The sequence below is a fragment of the Ambystoma mexicanum genome, chromosome 5p, assembly GCF_040938575.1.
Source record: "Ambystoma mexicanum isolate Mex_15411 chromosome 5p, UKY_AmexF1_1, whole genome shotgun sequence".
NCBI lineage: Eukaryota > Metazoa > Chordata > Amphibia > Caudata > Ambystomatidae > Ambystoma > Ambystoma mexicanum.
In genome coordinates this window covers 872,808,758-872,830,614 of record NC_090930.1, presented here as the reverse complement: position 1 = coordinate 872,830,614, position 21,857 = coordinate 872,808,758, and positions in this window count along the sequence as shown.

Genomic DNA, 21,857 nt, shown 5'->3' with positions numbered 1-21,857 from the left:
GTATCTCTGTGGACCTGTAGTGCTGCATACTGACACTTACCTTCCTTTGCAGGGGTATGTTACGTATGTTGCCCTACTCCAGGTTTGTATGTATGTATCTTTTATTTAGTCTTTTGTGATAATACTACATGCCAGTCATCCTTCTTCATAGTGTTATATTGCCACAAATAAAAAAGTTGTTTATAACTAATTGTCTAAGTGCGTTCCTTGACTTTCAGTATGTGTACTCATTGAGGACCCTTTACAGGCTCACCACCTCTTGAGACTTAGCCTTGACCTCTCGCCTTGCTACCTTGAAAGGGTTTGGCTACAGCTCCCACAGTTGTCCCTGTCACTAAACAAGGTTGGCCTCTATACATCTGTCCAACAGGCAAGAGTATAGAATATTATTCCTAACAATAAGCACACTGAAGACATCAAACATGACTTTGCTAATAACATCACATTGTCACAATATATTATGCTGCACACCAAGTCAGGGACCTTTTTCCCTGCAAAGAGTGTGTGCACAATAAAACCACTTTTTATTTTTACAATCCCAAATCGTTTTTTAAGGAGGCCTCCACCCCGTCTCACACCCAACCTCCACAAGCACCCTGTGTCACAGTAGACCAGGAACCAGCCCGGGGGGTTATCAATGAATATTTATAAATTTGTGATTTGATGGAAACATTTAATGAACAGTTACAAAGAACCACCAAGGTGTGGTAATACAGACTTCAGAGTATTCTTAGTCAATTAGCACATTTGGACAGCTCAAACATGTAACACAAGATTAAACTCAGATTTTTAATATGATTTTCAGAAATACTATGAGGCCAGCAATTAAGGGGACAATTCGTTTTCTACACCAGGTAAAATGTTTTTTCACATTATTTGGACAACTGCTATGGGGTAACAAACGAAGGTTCTTTGTGCTGCTTAGACAAGAAAAGAAATAAGGCTTCACAACAGACTAGGTTGCACACCATAGGAAATTCTATTTTAAAAAATACTACACATAAAAAAAAATAAAAAGGGAATGCAATTGTAAATCTGTGTTCAAAGTACAGTAGGGGAAGAGGAATAGCCTAGAAAAAACGATTTTCAGGAAAACAAAAATGCAAATGACACTCGTTTTCGAAGGATGTGAATGGTAGGCAAGCTCTAGGCAATGAAAAATGAAGGAAATGCAATTCGAAATCCACACTAAGAATATGGTAGGGTAAGGGGATAGACTATGAAAAACATTTTTCAAATCTTAAGCAACATTTTTAGAAAAAACAAAAATACAAATCACACTCGTTTTGGCTGAGGCTGCAAATGAGAGACTTGCCTTAGCAATGGGGGAGGCACATAGGAAAAACGATGTTCAGTTACAATGACAGAGACACATAATAGGTAGACTTTGTGTAAACGGATTACTCACAATAACAACATCGGTTTGGGTTTAAAATGACAGATGCAGATAGAACTTCAATTTGTAAAACACCATTTAAACGAACGGACATATTTGTTTTTCTCTCACAGTGACTTGAATTCTTTGGTGAATGCTTTATACTTATAATGACTCACAAGACACTGGGAAGAAATAGTTAGTTTTGAATCCAACTATTCCAATCCCGTGAAATAATGTGGTAATTAATTGATTTACTGAGACAAAATATCCTAGGGATCTACACAAGCACTGGGATTCTTTCAATGGGTAATGACACCAATGCAAAGGCAAACAACGGATGTTGAATGGAAAAAAGGACTATAATGTGCACATAAGTGAACACATTTTTATGGGAAAATGATTGAAGTACACAAACACAAAGAAGATAATGGGTTTTATCATGAAGGAATCTCTATGGCAATGCTGAAGAATATAGGGCTACTTTACTCTATTGCTGGGGATGTCTATACTTACAAGAGAAAAGGGCTTTATGGTCATCAAGGGGGTGCCAAGGCTTCACTGCAGGGACCATCAAAGGGTCCGTCAAGGCCTCTCTCTGTCCTCCAAAAAGGTCCTACTCTAGCTCCTCATTTGAGGCCAAGTAACCTATTTATAAGGCAAATGACATCATGGATTTTTCATCTTTCTCGCAAAAATGATAGGGCAATGGTCAAGGGTCCCCTCCCAACTGCCGGCCGACAAGTCCACAGAAAATGTGAGGGCTATGGGAAGCCAATGGAGGATACCCCATCAATCATCTGACTGGGAAAGGGGGTTGGATTTGGATTTTGCACATGGAAATCTCACATTATGATGGATGCCCTTTCTCATCATATTACGACACATATGCCAGACTTTTCGGATACTATATTTTTCAGGCAGTCGCATCAACCTGGTTTGATGTCTGGGTGTGAAGCTACAGTTTTCCCTTGTTTACGGCCAAACTATATTACTGGACAATCTGGCATTTGGTGGACTGAATGTTTATTGCCTGTTACACATTTTCTCAAATTTGTTTGATTGTCACATTTATGCAGAGGTCACAATCAATTTCTTTCTTATAACTTTTGGTATGTTGGTGTCGCCAAAATTGTTTGCTTGTTTCTGACAGCTTTCCAGAAATCCTAACATGAATATTCAGGGATGAATATTATGGATATTACACAATGAAAAGCATTTCTCCCAATTTACACAAAGGGAAATCGGCTCCCTCCTTCAACCTACCCCCACCTTTGCCATGTGTGGTTGTGACATCAAGAGGGGCACTGTGTTGAGATTAGCACACATTCCATGAGCTTCAAAGGGCCAGTTGCCAGCCAAGGCTAGTTTTATGGGGCCTTAAGTGGTTTCTAGTCATAAAGCCTGAAAAGCAGGAGCATTCCTCATCTCATCCCCCTGACAATGGGCTTGGACAAGCTAGTTTCACAAACGGGGGAAATTGAAACTTAAGACTGGTCTTTTCCTTGTTGAACATTATTTTCCCTTTAATCCACTCTTAGCAAATGCACACGATCCGACAGGTAAACCCTTGCACAAGTAATTTCTTGCAAACAGTGATTCCAGAAAGGCATTATATATTTAAAGCAGTAGTTTGTTTGTGCCTACACCTCTTTGCGCCAAATTTCTGATGTAAATGAATAAAAGTACGTAGTCAAGTTTCTTCAAGTATATTTTCTTAATTTATTTGATATATGTTCTGCCCATATGGATATTTATCAGAAATTTGGCGCAAAGAGGTGTAGGCACAAACAAACTACTGCTTACTTTACAAACGGAGCTGAGGGACTCTATGTCTCCGTGTTGACCTACATCCTTGCGACACAAGAATAAAATAATAAAATAAGAAAACCATTGCCAACTTTAATAGCACTAACATACGGGTCGCGAGAGTACACCTTATGAGATCCCCACTCAAGAAGTTCCTCACTCAGTAGATTATATATTTAAAGACTTTAGCTAAACATGTGAAAGCTTCAAACGTTGATGTTTAAAAGAACAATTGCAATGTTACTGAAGACATTTCCAGCCGTGAAACCCTTAATTCTGTTGCAGTTTCACATTACCCCACCGAGATTCTGTGAATTGTTATGTCTTTTCATGATGGGCTCATGATGAACAAACTTACAGTTCCTTTATTGCATTTTTGCCCACATTTTGAAGAGCATGTCTTTACTATAAAGGGAAAAACTGAATTTGAAGGCAATGATTTTGGTCATAGTGAAAAAGCTCCATTCTGCTGTGCTGGCTTGCACACAATCTGGTCATTTCTATTTGCATGCTGGATGCTGCCATTTCTGACAATTTTACTTTAGCTAGTTGAGACTTTTGCATCTGTAGTCTCACGTCTTTCCCTTCCATGAGGCAATGAAAATGTGCAGGCATCGCCATGTTTTAATGCCTAAATTAGCTCCTTTTCTTTTTGGCATTGCAGGGCCTGATTTCCATGTAACTAGAAAAAATGTTTTTCTTGTGGGGCATGTTCCCCCACTGACTCCCCCTTTTAGTTATGGCGTTTTAGGGCTTTTTCACCCAACAAATCCCTAAAAACCCCCATCCCCCTAGCTCTTTTGTACTTTTATTCAGATCGAATGTAACTAGAAAAAATGTTTTTCTTGTGGGGCATGTTCCCCCACTGACTCCCCCTTTTAGTTATGGCGTTTTAGGGCTTTTTCACCCAACAAATCCCTAAAAACCCCCATCCCCCTAGCTCTTTTGTACTTTTATTCAGATCGAAGAGCTAGGAGAGAGGGTGGGGTGTTCATTTTTAACGTATGTCTGGGGTTCGTCTCAGGGATCTCCTTTAGAGTGTGCCTGCTCCTGGGTTCATTCCAGGACTCTCCTTCAGAGCGCATCTGCTCTATTCCTGGTCCTGACAGGGAGGTGCACTGGTTCGCCACCACTCTCTTCAGATTTTGGTTTTTATGTTAGTGTGTGGGTCCTGGGACTCTCCCCTTCTGGTGGGTCTGCTCCGGCTTGCAGAGGCAAGTAGTTAATGCAGCTGCCAAAATAACAGAGGGATTAAGTATTTCATTTGATAAAATGTTCCCAGGTAGGGACGTGAAAATAGATAACAAAACAGCAGGAGAGACACGTACAAAATATGCATTCAAGTACCAATTTTTTTACATATACATATTCCACACACACATTTTCTTTACTTATATTTTACTACTTCATTATTTTTTCAAAATAAGAATAATTGTTCTGCTCCCTGTAAATGTATGATTTTCTTTATCCTGGTTTCAATTCCTTACCTTTACTCTTCCGAGGATTCCTGGGCTCTACCATCACTGGGTTCTTCAATCTGTCGCATGTTCTGCCTGGGATGACAGCACAACTGATTGATGTGCACCCATTTCTCTTCCGTGTGTTCTCCTTTACCTACAATTTCAAAGGGGCCGCACCAGGAAGGAAGGAATTTCCGCTCCTACGTCTGGTTCCTTTGAAAATTGTACAGTAGCCCCTGTCTCCTAATTGATATTCTTTTTTAGTGGTCTTTAAATCATAGTGGGTTTTCATCCCCTCTGCCTATTTTTCCAGATTGCGTTGAGCGTACGCAAAAGCATGCTGAAGGTGTTTTCTTAGATTCTCAATATATTCATGTGTCATAGACGTGTTGATCAGGGTCCGTTCTTGCGTTTTGTAGAGCAGATACTGAGGTAGCATCATTTTACGTCCAGTCATTAGCTTGAATAGAAACGTTTTTATTGCAGATGATGGTGTAGACCTGATGGTCATCAGGAAAAGCGGTAGTCGGGTGTCCCAACTAGGCCCAGAGTCTGCCACAAACTTCTTTAGGATGCCCACAATCATTTTATTGTACCTCTCAACTCCCCCACTAGAGTCTGGTGGTAGGCAATATGGAGTTTTCTCTTTAACCCAAGTATCTCCCACATCTTTGTCATCACCTTGCTGGTGAAGTGACTTCCTCGGTCTGACTTAATCCTTTGGGGAAGGCCGAAACGCGAGAAGATGTGGTTGATCATCAGGGCAGCTGCTGTTTCTGCCTTGCAATTTGGGTCCGGGAGATATTCCACCCATTTGGCAAACAAGCATTTTATTGTTAACATGTACTTGTTGCCTCTAGAGAAGCGAATCACAGGCCTAATGAAATCAACTTGTAAATCTGACCAATGCAGTGTCATCCCCCTTTTCTGTAAGGGGAGCTCAGTGTGTGAGAGACCTTTGCTGAAAGTGCACACACGCAAGTCACCCCTTCAAGTATTGTCAAGGTCCTGCCCCATGTGTGTCAGTATGCGACCTCTCGCAAGATTTCCAAAGTAGTATGAAACCCCCGATGACCGGCTGTGGACACGTCATGGGTGTGACTTAACATCAGGCTTCAGAATGAGGTAGGTACCACCCACTGGTCACATCCAGAGATGGATCTCCGTACCAACAAACCGTCTTAGATTCAGAACATTTTGGGAAACTTTATCCACACCCTTTCAATGCTCTTTCCCGATGTAATCATTTTCTGTCAGAGGAAAACATACAGGTTCTTCAATGTGTTGATAACATTTCCAAATAATCGTATCCCCTTTCTGTGCAATGATCAAATCCGCATCTGGGGTCTCCTTACTCAACTGGGCAGTTGAGAGTTCATTTTGGGCAACTCTTTGGAACCTGGTGACAGCAGCAACCTGGATTTCCCCCAACAGGGACTCGATCTCAATACGATCCCCAGGGATCACTCCCATTTTGGCCAACTGGTCAGCCAGGTCATTTCCGTTTTTGTCTGGTCCCTCATTTCTGGAATGACCCCTGATCTTCTTCTAGTTTGTTTGTTTGTTTGTTTGTTTGTTTATTTGGTATAGCGCAGAAACCAAACCCAAAGGGGTAGCTGGGCGCAAACAGTACAAGGTTGCTTAAGAACTTAGTTACAGGAGAAATACACGTTATACATTCGCAGTTAAATCATGAAAGTGCAGTTTATACAGTTCACATTAGATCAACGGTAGGTATAGTGAGAAAGCAACGGGAAAAGAAGAAAAAAAGAAAAAGAGGAAAAGTGCGGAGCTAGGGTTAAGTCTAGTTGATCGGATGTCATTCAGCTGGTTGCAGATATCTAGTGTCTATGTGGGAGGGGGAGGTCCAGCTAAGTGTCATTGGCACGGATCCAAGTAAGGACTTTTCGCCTGAAACTCGAGTAAGGTTGGTCCATTCTGAGATCCAAGGGGAGTTTGTTCCAAGTTTGCGCAGCTATGATTGGGAAACTAGTGCCGTCGGCTGTACTCTTTTTGAATCTAGGCATCACTAAGGTGAAGGCGTTGGTCAGTCTAGTGGGACGGTTAGAGGTTCTCTTGTGGATTCTGTTGGCCAGATAAGGGGGGGCAATGGAAACTCGAGTAAGGTTGGTCCATTCTGAGATCCAAGGGGAGTTTGTTCCAAGTTTGCGCAGCTATGATTGGGAAACTAGTGCCGCCGGCTGTACTCTTTTTGAATCTAGGCATCACTAAGGTGAAGGAGTTGGTCAGTCTAGTGGGACGGTTAGAGGTTCTCTTGTGGATTCTGTTGGCCAGATAAGGGGGGGCAATGTTGTTAAGACATTTGGATGTGAGTGAGAGTATTTTAAGGGTGATCCTGTCTTTGATTTTTAGCCAATGGATATTTTTCCTAAAGGTGGAGATGTGGGCTCTGTTAGGAATGTTTAAAGCTACTCTGATAGCGTTATTTTGGAGAGTTTGTAGTTTGTTAAGGATATACTTGTTAGAGCCTGCATAAAGGGCATTGCAGTAATCCAGCTTGGATATGATGAGAGCATTAGCTAATGTGATGCAGCTAGTTTCAGTTAGGAAAGGTCTACATGCTCGGATCAATTTGCAAGTATATGCCGTGGAGGATGCTAGTGAGTTCGTTTGCTTTTTGAAGGTGAGCGCTGAATCAAGATAGACCCCGAGGGTTTTGACTGCAGGCATCACTTTGATGACGTTATTGTCAATGTTGAATGCGGCATAGTTGGGGTCAAGTTTTTTGATAGCCAATGCTGAGCCAATGATCAGTAGCTCCGTCTTGTCGTCGTTCAGGCAGAGGCCATGGGATGCCATCCAAGTCTGAATGAGGAGATATATCTTATTTACTAAGTCCGTGTCTTCCAAGAAGTTACCCGAAAGGGGGATTAGAATCTGAGTGTCGTCTGCGTAGTTAGTGTAGATAACACCCAGTCTGTCCAACTTATCAAACAGGGGCTTAGTAAAGATGTTATACATCGTCGGAGAAACACATGATCCTTGGGGAACACCGCAAGAAACTTGTATGGGATCAGCGGCTGCTGAAGGTGAGAAGACTCTCATTGTCCGGTTTGCAAGGAAGGATTGTACCCAAGCTATGGCATCACTTGAGAAATGAGCGGCTGAGCTGAGGTGATTGCATAAGACTGCATGATCTACCAGGTCGAAGGCCGCAGATAGGTCAAGGAGGAGTAGCATCGCTGTTTTACCATTGTCCTTCAACTCGTCAATTTGGGTCTTGAGGTCAATCAAGGCTGTTTCAGTGCCGTGAAGGGGACGGAAGCCAGATTGCCGTGAACCTAGTAAATTGTTAGTTTCTAGGTAGTCCTGGATTTGCAGGTATGCTTCTCTGTCTATGATTTTAAGTAGGAAAGGGACAGTAGTGATGGGTCTGTAGTTAGTTGGTATAGCAGGGTCAAGTGTTTGTTTTTTTAGTAAGGGAAGCACCCAGGATTGTTTGAGGTTGTTCGGTACTAGATTAGACTTAAAGGATGCATTAATGATTTTTGAAATGAAAGGTGCTAGGTCACGAGCTGCATCTTTTATAATTTGGGCCAGACAGTTGTCACCTTTACAGTTGGAGGGTTTTAGAGATAGTATAATTTTTTCTGTCTCTAATACGGATATCTTTCTGAAGCTAAATAGGTGAGGGGTGTTAGATTGGTTAGGGGGGAGCTGAGGTTGCAATGTGGGTTCTGTTGGCAGGAGCAAGGAAGCTTTTTTATTAGCAATTTTAGATTGGAGCGAGCTAATTTTACCCGCCAGGGCATTTTGTATATTAGTGCACCAGGACTTGTTTTTGGGAATGTTGTCAGGTGGGGTTGTGGGTGATTCCATTTCACGGAGGATGGAAAATAGCTCCTTGGTGTCTGATTTGGCTTTAGAGATTCTGTCATTGAAGGTATAATAGTAGATGGTCATCTCATTAGAGATGACCAGATGGTCATCTCATTAGAGATGACCAGATTGTCAATGGATTGGATTAGTTTGCCATGCTTGAGTGGTTTGTCATTTGCACACAGCATGCCTCTGGTTTTCCAATGTATCAGGTGCTCTACGAACCCATTCCTGACATAATCCGAATCAGTGATAATAATCAGTTTGTGGAGTCGGTGTTGCATGGCAGTTAGGATGGCCTGATGAACCGCCATCAACGCTGCCACCTAACTACTTCGGAGACCGATCTTGTACCCAGCAGAGGGCTCTGGGGCATCATTCACCCAAGCATTCCCAGCGCCAGCTACCAGTTCCTTTTCCCCATTGTTATGAACATGGTAGGAGGACCCGTCCACATAAACTGTAGGCATCCCATGGCACATGTCTTCCTCATAGACTTTGAGTGGGGGAGTCAGGTACGCCTCCATGTTGCCTCGTGTTTTTAGACTTTCGTCCTCGAGACAGTTTTCTCAAGCACAATCATGCAAGTCAGCCAAACCTTGCGCAAGGGGACTCTTCTTGTTTTGGCCATATCTGACCTCCACAGGAAAGCCTTGCATGGACAGAATCCTGGAAGTAATTCTGGAATTACTCACATCCCCCGCCCGGATTCTGTCACTTTGGAGATATTGCAAAGGCTGGTGAGGAGTCTCGATGATGATGTGCTCCCCTTGGATAAACAGGCGGTAATTTTTCAATGCCCGCACTGTTGCCAGGAGTGCCTTCTCACAATTGTTGAATTTTTCCTCCATAGAGGACAAAGTCTTACTCGCATAGGAGATTTCCTTGTTGACCTTGCTATGCTGCTGGTATAACACTGCTGTTAAGCAAGTATTTGAGAACCTCGTCTCTAAAAATAACTCCTTGTTTTTGACAGGGTAAGCTAAACAAGGTGCTTGTGAAAGGCTTCTCTTAAGTTGTTTCACTGCCTCAGCTTGCTCTGGACCACACTCCCACTTGACCCCGGCCTTTAATAAATGGACCGAGGGTCTTATGACTTCTGTATAATCCTCTATGAACTTCCTACTGTAATTAGTCAGTCAAAGAAGGCTTCCTAGTTCACGCAGAGTCGTGGGGTCTTTTAATTTTAGTAATGCTTCCACCTTTTTCACCTGGTGACAGAGACCCTCAGGGGTTATTTCATGCCCTAGAAAGTTCACACAGGTCTTACACCACGGCACCTTCTGGAAGGACAGTTTTGCTCTGGCTTCCTTCAACTGGGTCAGAACATAGCAGAATTCTGCTATATGTTCCTCCACGGTTGAGCTTTTAATTAAAACATTGTCTACATAGGCCAGGTTTCCCCTTTCACCCAAGTCGGGCATGCCTTGTGTAGAACATTTTTAAATTCATTGCCAGCGTTTATATATCCAAAGGGGGTTCGGGTCCATGTGTGCTGCTGCCCCAGAACGTAAAGGCCAGCTTCTACTGGTCTTCCCTACTCACGGATACAGTGCAGTATCCATTGGTCAGGTCAATGGCAGTATACTCCTTTGACCCTTGGATCTGGGCCAGTCACCGGTCAATGTAGGGAAAGGGCCATTGAGACATGTGGGCCCATTTGTTCAACTCCCTATGGTCTGTGCATAGTCTCCATTGGCCATTGGGTTTTTGTATCCCCAGTACTGGATTATTAAAGGTACTGTGGACTGGATGAATTATCCCACGGGACTCTAAGATCTTTATGATCTCTGTGAGTGACTCCATAGATGCGAGAGGCAACCGATAATGCTTCACGAATACGGGTGTCATCCCAGGTTGACTGGGTATGTGTCATGGGCGCTACTCCTGAGGGGCCAGGACTGGCCCAGCGCCCTCGGAAGCAGACCCGTCTTCCACTACTCCGGACCCAGCAGACCCCTACAGGGGCCCTTTGGACCGTGTCCTGGCGCCTTTGGCCCCAGGCTCATGAAGGGTTTCAGTCCCGGCGCCATAGGCGCCGGGCTCATATTGGTAAACAGTGTAATAATGCTTGGGTGGACTTACCTGAGGCAGACCATGCTGCATATTTACCCAGAACAATCCAGTCTGGTTGAAGTCCCCAGCCATCAGGGCTGGGAGGAACTATTCCCTCCATTCAGGAACTCTTTTCTTACCTGGGTGGGACCGGTGGAAGAACGCACACTGGAAGCACTTCTCTGCTATTTAAACCACGCCCGATGGAAAACACGTGCTTCGCGTTATTCTGCAGCAGCAGCAGGGCGCTCACCGAGTCGGCTCCTGCATTCCAGGTCCAGAGTCATCTTCAGCTTCCACGCAGCAACCTGTGGATGAGGAAAGACACAGAACAATACTTACCAGATCCCGGAATCCAGTCACCGGCAAAACCTGCAAAGAATAAACATAAGGTTAGAAAAGTGCAACTCGCTCGCAGCCGCGCCCGCTTACCTGATCCATCCGTGATTGCAACGGAGCTAACCCCGGCCTTCTCTTCGGCAGCTTCTTTGCACCTGAAAGGCAAAGGACATAATTAAAAAGGGGTTTGGGTGAAGGCAGTCGCATTCATCTTAACTTACCAGTTTTTGCACGCGCAGAAGCGGCCGCATCAACCGCAGCATCCCGGCACCTGAAAACTAGAAAAAGGACATTATTAGAGGTGCCATTAAAAGCGGCCAACGATCATTATACTTACGTGCATCGGCACGTGCAGTGGCAATGGATATAAAGCCCGCAGCATCCCGGGACCTGAAAACTAGAAAAAGGACATTATTAGAGGTGCCATTAAAAGCGGCCAACGAACATTATACTTACGTGCATCGGCACGTGCAGCGGCAACGGAAAACTACGCCCACAGCATCCCGAGGCCTGAAACAAAGGAAAAGGGATATTATTGAGGTGCCCATCTTTTAAAGCCTAAAGACTACAGTATACTTACAGGCATCCGCTCGTGCAGTAACGGCAGCATCGCTCTTCGGCATCCCAGCACCAGTGCCACAACTAAGGCCGCAAAAGACTTGAGCCTCAACACTGAACTCATCCAGTGACGTAACTGGAATCCACGCACCCCTGCACCAGACGCAGGATGGAGAGCTCAGCATTTATACGCCTAAGGTGAGAGCTCGCCGAGACAAGTAGAAAGATAGGGTGTGGGAGAAACTGGCGATTGGTGGGAGAAGGAATCCCATCAAACGGTGATTAACCCTTTTTCTTCCACCTGCAGAAAACTTACCCTGCAAGTCAGACATTCGATAAGAGGAAGCCCAGTCCTGAGAGTCGTCCGAGCTCTACGCTTCTCAATTGAAGAAACGATAGCAGCCCAGCCGGGATCAGCGCCTCCGTGGGAATCAGGTGAGCATTACAGTATGGATGTAGAATGTATCTCAGTGAGACCAGGGTCATAAGAGTCCACGGCAAAGATTTCCTGACAATCCAGAAACACCTGTTTCAGCTTCTTCCTTTGCTCCTCGGTCTCACAGGCATCAGCGATGTTGATTTGTTCCTCAAACATGTGCCTGAAGCCTGGAAATACCTTGGGTTTTGCATTCTCAGTGGTATCCTCCAGTTGCGTGGAGAGATATCTGGTTATGGTGTTGGCCTGGACAGGAGGTTTCAGGTAGGAGAGGCAGTCACTGTTGACCTGAAATACTACCTCATCCTTCCTGATGTTGCAGGCCAACCCCCTCCCCCATAAGGGCAGGAAGAGCACACCAAGAATTCACCCCTTGCCGGGTGCAAATCTTTTCTGGAGGTAAGTTGTTATCACAGTCGTAGCAGTCATTGGGGATCTGTCCCGTGATTTCATTCCCTAAGTCAACTGAGAAATGTTGGGCATCAACTGACATTCCAATGAAGGTGTCTGCACACAGAGTGATATTTGTAGGGTTGCTGTTATCCACCAATATTCGAATGGTGTTGTGTTCTAAGTCAATTGGTGGTGTCAGGTTCAAATACAACCCCTGCTATTGGAGATGAGGATTTAAATTTACATAAGCATCCAGGTGTTCGAGTTTCTGTCGTCTCTTAATTTTTAGGGGGATGGTGAATTGTCGGACCAGTACGGGTTTTGTGACCTCTTCTTCACTTTGGATTTCAACTGCATGTGGCAGCAATTGAGCTGACCAAAATGCTTTTTCAGGGTTGTCAAAGCCATTGGGGATACCCCCCAGTCGGGTCCTTACTGTTATTAATTAGGTCCAAATTAATTGTGAATTGATTGAGAATGTCACTGCCTAAGTAGAAGGTTAAGTAGAAGGTAGAGGGGATATCTTGCACAACCCAACAATTATGTTCTATGTTTTTATCAACAATGGAAATTTTTAGCATGCAGCTGCTAGGCAGGAGATGTTTGAAATTGTGAGTTTCCAGGCCCATTTCTCACTTATCAATCAATTTAAATGTAGGCATGGTCTGATCTTTTGGGAGTTTCCTGAATAACGCTTCACTGATAAAGCTTTTTTATTCAGGCATACTCTGGGAAGAACAGGCTCCCCCCACTCATTTACCTGCATGGGGAGGAACAGCTGTTCACCCTTTTTCTGAATATCACCCAAGCTTTGAGCTGGTTTTTCATCACCTTTGATCATGGAATTTGGGTTTCCTTCAGATTGTGGATCAGTTTAAAATTTCAGGGTATTTGCTTCCAGTATGGAATGCCACTTAAAACTGGGAGGAAGGTTGATTTTCAAAAATGGAGAAGGGTTCCCATCACCACTTTGTTCTCCTAGAGAGATTACAGTTATGTCGGGGACTTAATATTTCCTAAAGTGGAATTCAATTTGGTCAGACCCCTGCTCAATCATATGGCATGTGCCATTTAGTCTTACATAGTTGGTGTTCTGTTTTAGTTTTTTTGGCCGGTTAGTCTGGGTCAAGAGGATCTTGTTCACCAAGTTTATTAGGGGTGACAACCTCCAAAGGAGGTCATTCCCTAGGAGACAGGGTGTGCCCTCTGGAGTGACGACTATGACCAGGTGGTTCCCCTTATTTCGCCCAATTTTGATCTCCAGATCCGCAGTCCCCTCGACGGGAATGTCATTTCCATTAATGTTCTGGAGTTGTCCAGGAAGAGGTGTGAGGGGAATCAGGTGAATATCCCCCCTTCCTGAATTGATTTGATCAAATGCCTTTTTGGATAGATGGGTGGCTTGGGATCCTGTGTCCACCAGCGCTGAAAATGCACACTGGCTTTGTACCTTGATGGGGGCATAAAACCTGCCTTCTTTCTCCTCAAGGGGGCAAAGCAAACGTGTATTTTGGGCCAGCTGGGTGGTTAATTTCTTTATTTTGAACTCTGACACTGTGTGATCTTGGGTGATTTTCTGTGTCGGAGTTTGGGAATCTGTGAAGAAAATTTGGCATCCTGAGATTTAGGGTATTTGGGAATCCCCTGGTTCCCCTGATTCTCTGCTGTCCCCCTTTTCCAGGAGACAGTCACTCAAACCGTTTTGGGGGAAGAATTCCTCATTGATTTCTGAGTCATTGGAGTGACATTTTTGGGGTTCAAGAATTTGTGGTTCTGGGTCAGTTCCCATACTTACCCAGTCTAAGTTAGGGTTTTTTGGGACTCATATTTATTTGGGAGGAACTCCCCCATCCTTGAAAGTGAAGACTTTCTTCCCTGAATCCCCCAGGGTTCCTTCCCCTTCAAACTGGAGGATGCAGACTTCCTCCATAAAATGGGTCTTCTTGATCACTTGGTTTGTCCTACTTACCCTCTGTTCCCTGGGTTGCAGCTTTTTGGGGGTAAGAGATTTGGCTTCAGGTTCAGAGGTTTATAGGGGCTTTTCACAGGTGAGGAAGGAAGCTTCCTCTAGGACTTTGCATCTCCCTTGCCCCTGGGCCTCCTCCTCTGGAACCTGTTGGTTGTCAGCGTTTTTCGCCCATCATTTCTCTGCGGTACCAGACCCTGGGTTTGATCTGTTCTGGGCACCCATGTTCATTGACATGCTACTCAGGTCTTGGGTCAAGCTTTGGACCTGGCGCTCCAGTTGTGCCACCCTCTCTGGTTGATATGGGGGTCTTGGATCTAACCTTTGCTGCTCTCGGGAAGGGTAACTGTCCCTTCTCCCAGAGTAGCTTGGGTACTGAGGGTTTCCCTGGTAGCCCTCCATCCTTGGTCTCCCTTATCCCTGATTTGGGGGTCTAGAATCCTGAAAGTGGGGAGAGAGGGAGGAGGATTGTTCTGAAAGTTGGGGTTTGTATGGTACCTATGGAAGAAACTTAAACTGGAGGGGGGAAGATTACTGCCCTCCTGAGGGAAGTTTTGTGAGAGGTTTGGAGGGAAGTTTGGCGGAAAGTTTCCTGGGGCCGTACGTACCTGATTGGATCCCCCGCCTTGAGCTGGGAGAGTCCATACGTACCCCAAGATAGGTCTGTTCCCCTTGTACCTTGGGCTAATGTAGTTGGCAGAGTCAGGGGACATATTTGTGGGGTACCCTACCTGGCTACCACCTCCTTTGGACCGATCAGAGGGCCTCCTCTGCCTCTCATTTGGTTTGTTAGCAGGAGGTGTATTTTTAGGCCCCTCCATTTCTAGGTCCAGAATGGGGGTATTCTTCACCTCCGCCACCTTGGCAGCAGCAGGGGTGTTGGTTTGCTTGGGATTTTTGGCGGAATTTCATTTTCCACAGGATTTTGGACCTCATAGATCTGGGTATCTTGCTCAATTACCCTGTCCAGGGTCCTCTAATCATGGAGGTCACTAACGTTGTGTCATTATGTACTTAGAGAGGGCATGAAAATAGGTATTAATGAACTCCCTATTGTTTGTGTGCACCCTCTAGCGGTTTGGACAAATGTCCGCTTTAATTCTTGTACAAACTCTCTCAGTGCCTGATCCTCTCCACACTGCAGGTTGTAGGCCACCTTGTGAGCCTCCTGGGGTCCCGGTGTACAGAGAAGTGATTCAAGATGGCCGCCTTGTAGGCAGACGACCTTGAATGATTCTAATCCTCCAGCCCAGCAAAGAAGCTGGTGTATTCTGGGGAGAATGTCCACTTGGCAAACTCCATAGAATTATGGTCATTTTTTATGTCTAATTACATCATCATCTGGTCATACAGCTCGAGGTGCTCCTATTTGGGAGTATTTGGGTATTTGGGATTTTTATGGTAAACGGTCATGAAGCTTCTAATGGCTTTTATTTGACGAATAGGGTCTTTTACCAGAGTTCTCTTTTGTTTGCCAGTCTTCTTTTTCCTCTGCACCTGAGTCCATTCGCTCTCAGACTCAGAGCTGCTGCTATTTGTCATCCCGCTCCTGTCCTCTAGGGGCTCCATGATTCTTTGAGACTTGGAGTCTCTCCCAGAATGACGGGGCCTGTTCTCTTCTCCCCTGATGTATTGTGGGCTCTCTGGGTCACTTCCCTTGTACTCCCCCTTTCGTACAGTAGAGTACTAATCTGACTCCTCCCTTCTTCCGGGGTTGGTGGAGAACTCCCCCCACCTCCCTGAACAGGTGGAGGTTTTCAGGATGCTCTTTTGGGGCCTAAACTCAGACTCTTCTTTATCCGCAAACTGGTCCAGATGGTCCCTATGTAGCTGATGTCTCTGCCAGTCTAACTCCCTGATCTTCTCTTCATAGTAGTCCTCCTGTTCAGATACCAAAATATTTCTGCACCTAAGCAGTGATGAACATCCATCAATCTCTGATGGGGCTGCCCTTCCGGCTCAGACATACTAGACCTACTCAGATCCAACTGCCTAATATTCCCCTGTTCTTGTGAACTCATCAGCATGAAGTTAGCAGCGCCTTGGGCATGCCAGGCAGTGAATTTTCTTGAGGCCCTGGGTACAGAGGACATCACACCGTGATTAGGGGTTGCCCTCTCATCCCCTAACACAGTTTGGGGTTGCTCAAGGCCTGATTGAACCTAGCGCGTTCTTTTTCTAATCTCTCTAATTAATGTATCTTTCTCAGCCCATATTGCAGAGGCCTGAGTTTTGTACTCTGCTACCAGGGCTGTACTGGCTTCTATGACCATACCTTGTGTTATTACTTGGCCCTGGAGTCCCCTGTTCTCCTCACCAGGGGCCTAATTTTCTTTCTGTGCATCTTGTATTGGCTGGGAATACTCAGACCATTTCTGTTGCAGGAGACTAATCTCCTCACTCTGCATATTATTGGTCCATTTTGTCTGCTCTAGGTCACATTCTATCTGTCTTACATGTCCCATCATTTTTTCATTCTCTACTTTTACGTAAATCAGTTCCTGTAAACATGACTCGCCTTTCTCCAGGTCTGCCTTCAACTGGCACACTTCCTGGCATAGGGCGTCTTTTTCCTGATACAGGGTCCTATTCTGTTCACTGAGGTTATCTCTCTGCTCTTTCATAGCGCTCAACTTCTGGCGCTCTTGGTCAAATTCTCCTTGGGAATGGACCTCTTTAGTAATCCACTGGTTATTCTCCTCTTTTTATAGCTAAATCTGATTTTAAAAAGCACATATATCCTCTAACCAAATTCTATTGTACACCACTTGTTGATTACATTTTAACTGACTCTCTTTGAGGTTCTCAACACCTTCTTGGCACTCCTCTTTCAGCACAGTGACTTGTGACTCTCGCTCTGAATTAATTTGTTGCTGTGCAGCCAACTCATCCTTTAGCTGCTGAATGATGTCACCTAATTCTAACTCAATATTTTGGCTCTATATCACTTTGTCTTTTACCTGCCTTAACTCACTCTGTGTTTGATCTAAAAGCTCAGATTGAAGCTCAGATTGATTATGCACAGAGGCTACACTCTACTGCTACCTTTCTTCCATAACTATCATGTGGAAGTATATATATGCAGTGAGCTGGACCATTTTAATTTGCTCTTTTTTGTTATTCTGTGTCATATAAAACTTTGTCAGGGCTTGATGTAACAGACCACTGTCTTGCCACAAATCCATATATATAGGGGTCACCTCTTGCATCATTCTAGATTGCCAGTCTTCATGTTTTTGTTCTGCCATTCCCCTTTAATGAACAATTTGGATAGGAGGTGCTGTCTAGCCATGTTAATTTGCACTTTGCTCATTGTGAAAAGTGTTCTGCACCTGATGGGTTATCTATGTAAGGCCAAAATCTCCACCCTGCTCCTGCCTAGTTTATGCTCACAATATTTTATTTTAGACAACACAGCCCTGACACCCAGGGTATAGGTTTGGCTGGAGCCTTCACAATATGACACAGCTTACTATTCACAAAATGTAGCAATACCTTCAGTGGGCTAGCCTGCTCTGCTACACTGTCACGGGTGAAAAAAAACTCCTTAATCCCAGACTCGAGCCTCTATGTTTGGTACAATATATTATGCCACAGAGCAAGTCAGGGACCTTTTTCCCCTGCAATGAGTGTGCGCACAATAAAAATACAAAAATGTTTTTTTAAAGGAGGCCTCCAACTGATCTCACACCCAACCTCCACAAGCACCCCATGTCATAGTAGACCAGGAAACCAGGCCGGGGGGTGAGGGGGGTCATCAATGAATATTTATTAATTTGTGATTTGATGGAAAAAATTCAATGAACAGTTACAAGAACCAGTCAGGTGTGGTAATACTGACTTCAGAGTATTCTTGGTCAATTAGCACATCAAGACAACTCAAACATGTAACACCAGGTTACACTTGGATTTTTTATATGATTTTCAGAAATAATATGAGGCCAGCAATGAAGGGGACAATTCATTTTCTACACCAGGTAAAATGGGTTGTCCCTTTATTTGGACAACTACTATGGGGTAAACACACAAAGTTTATTTGTGCTGCTTAGAAAACAAAAAAAGTTTTTAAAAAGAAAATACAAATCACACTCGTTTTTGGCTGAGGCTGCAAATGACAGAACCCTTTAACAGTGGGGAAGGCACATAGGAAAAACAGTTTTCAGATACAATGACAGAGACACATAACAGGTAGCGTTTGGGCAAAGGGATTACTCACAATAACAAAATCGGTTTGGGTTTAAAATGACAGATAGAACTTCAATTTGTAAAACACCATTTATAGGCACGGACACGTTTGTTTTTCTCTCGTAGTGACATAATTTCTTTGGTGAATGCTTTATACTTATAAAGGCTCACAAGAAACTGGGAAGGAATAGTTAGTTTTGAATCCAACTATTCCAATCCTGTGAAATAATGTGGAAATGAATTGATTTACTGAGACAAAATATACTAGGGGTCTACACAAGCACTGGGATTCTTTCAATGGGAAACAACAGCAATGCACAGGCAAGCAACGGATTTTGAATGGAAACAATGAGTATAATGCACACATAAGTTAAATATTTTTCAATGTGGAAATTTTGGAGACATACATTTTATTGTGTAATATCCATGATATTCATCCCAGGAAAAGTCATTTTTTTTCCGTTTATAGTAAATACATGCTCTTCAAAATGTGGTCAAAAATGCAATAAAGGAACTGTAAGTTTGTTCATCATGAGCCCACCATGAAAAGACATAATAATTCACAGCATCTACGTGGAGCAATGTGAAACTGTAACATAATGAAGGGTTTCATAGCTGGAACTTTATTCAATAACATTGCAATTGTGCTTTTAAACATCAAAATCTGCAATCCTGAAAAATGCGTGATTTAGGTTGTCTGAGATAGGTTCTCTGTACATGTCCATTGCACGAATGCTCTAAGTTATTTCTGTATAGGAGGTATGACACTTTAGAAGGGGCTATTGCAGACAGTTTCAACTACGCCGAGCTCTGCATGAAATTTCAGAGACAGACGTCTTCATTCTATTCCCTGGTGGGTTCCATGTGTTAATATCCATGCAAAAATATTGCCATACAAGAATATCGACATATTTTTGTGGCAATATTAAGCCATGGAACCTGCGGGGGACAACCCCGCAACTTCCATAATTTTTTTTTTATGGAGCGGGAGACACCCCTGCAACGCCGGTCCCATTAACCCCATAAATTATCCCCACTAATAATATCACTTATGGACTTACCCCACGACCATATATATATATGGCGATATTATTGGTGGGGATAATATTACCTCATAGCCCCTGCTGGTGAGTGACATGTTTAATGAAGAATTAGACATTGGGCCTCATCACGAGTTTGGCAGTAACCCTTAAATGCGGTGGTAGAGCTATTACCGCCGCATTTAAAGGTCCGCCAAATCACGGGTTTGGCAGATTTCCCCCCAGATGTGAGCTGGGGGGAAATCCGCTGAAATTTCGCGCTCTTATCGCCGCCGGGAAATCCGCCGGTGGTAAGAGTGCAAAAATTACCCATTGAGCCCAATGGGGAATGGGAATTCCCGAATGGGCTCAGTGGGGAATGGGCAATACCCGTTCTGCCAAACCCGTGATCTGGCGCTATTAGCGCCGGGGGGGTTGGCGGTAGGTCTATTAACGACGGCGCTAATAGCGCCGGCGTTACCGCCCAACTCGTGATGAGGCCCATTGTGTAGAACTATAGGTTTTTTTTCTTTTGAACATATGTTTTCAAGGGTCACTAAAGCTTCACTGTGCACTCATCACACAAAGAATGATTGATTCCATGACCAATGGGAGAATACACTTTTGTAATCCATAAAGTCCAGAAGAATACATGGGGTAACAGTGGCAGTGTCCACCAGAAGTCAGAGCTATTAAAATATATAGAACAAGATGCATACTTCACAATCCCAAACTAGCAATTTCTTTAAATTCAGGGTGAGAGGAAGGGGGAAGGAGTTGAAAGAGTCAAGGAAATTGAGAATAGAGAGGGAGAGCGAGAAAGGGGAGCGGGGGAAGATGAAGAGAGGGAGAGCGACAACATGGGAGAAGGACATTGAGGCAGAGTGCAACTGGGAGCGAGAGGAAGGGTGTTAAGAATGTTAAGAAGAGACAGGGTGAAGTGGAGACAGGGGAAAGAACGAAAGAAAGAACGAAAGAAAGAAAGAACGAAAGAGAGAGAGAGAGAGAGAGAGAGAGAAAGAAAGAAAGAAAGAAAGAAAGAAAGAAAGAAAGAAAGAAAGAAAGAAAGAAAGAAAGAAAGAAAGAAAGAAAGAAAGAAAGAAAGAAAGAAAGAAAGAAAGAAAGAAAGAAAGAAAGAAAGAAAATAGATGGACAGAGAGTTCGGAGTTGCAAGGAGAAGGGAAGAGGGGCTGATTGAGGCAGAGGGGATGATGCAACGGTGGGAACGAGAGATAGACGGGGACAGATAGGAAGGAAGAGCTTGCAGTGGAGGGCAGCGAGCTGTCGAGGCGAAAAGATGAAGAAAGTAGACAGAGAGAAGAAAGTGAGGTGAGAGAAGGAGCGAGAGATAAGAGAAGTAGACTGTGGGGGAAAGCATGAGAGAAGAAAAGAGTCAGAGTGGGCGGCGCGAAAGGGGGGCAGAAAGAGGGAGGTAGAGGAGCGAGATACAGATAGGGAAGGAGAGGCAGAGTGAGAGTATCACAGACAAAGAGGGAAAGGGGTGTGGGTTGAAGAGAGAGGGGGCGAAGGAGGGAAAGGGAGAAAGAGAGAGAAAGGGCGAAAGAGGGGGCGAGAGGGAGAGAGAGAGAGATAGAGAGAGCGAAAGGGGGGCGTTCAAGATCCGCATTAGAATAGAAACGCGTTGCCAGTCGGACGGGTGGGCTGGGGCAGATGTGTTCCGTAAGACCTTCAAGTGAACAGCGTCCCCTGAAACGCACCGACAATGTTGGTCTGCTTCGTGCTTGCCCGGCTGCCTCCCCTTTGAAAGCGCTGCGTCGCTGTTTCGGATTGGATGCGGGATGCTTGCCGATCATGCAAGGGACACTAAAATCCAAATATTCAAGCATATGCGTTTCGGATTTGTTAGCAAACATTATCCCTGCCCACTTGTTGATTCCGGACGTCCCGAAACAGTGTCATTTCCAAGTGGGGCGTCAGTTGTTTCCCCGCTACTTCATATCCTCTTTAGAAATACCTGAGGCACTTCGTGAAAACGGCTGCGCCAGTTGCCACCTAAATACACGCGGCAGAAAGTCTGCAAAGTTGTCGGCAGTACCTTGTTTCGGCTTCATACGTGTCCGTTGCAGTCAAAACAAGGTACTTACCAAAAATAAGCTGCTCTTCACCTCCGTTGTCTCTGGTAACGTTTCAACGAAGTTATCGACTCCAGGAGAGGGGAACCGCTTGTGTATTTTAGAAGTTATTAACTTTGATATCACGTTTAAGAAGACCGCGCAGAACTTGGGGCGGCTGGTTGCATTTGTTTTTCAGACTGTGAGGAGTGAGGGCAGTACGGAGACATACACACATTCTCAGTGAGACAAGGCTGCTGTGTGAAATAGAAGGCACGGTATTCAGTCAAAGATTACGAGAGGGGCAGCAAGGGAAGGGGCGGGCGGGGGCTGGGAGGGGTGGAGAGAAT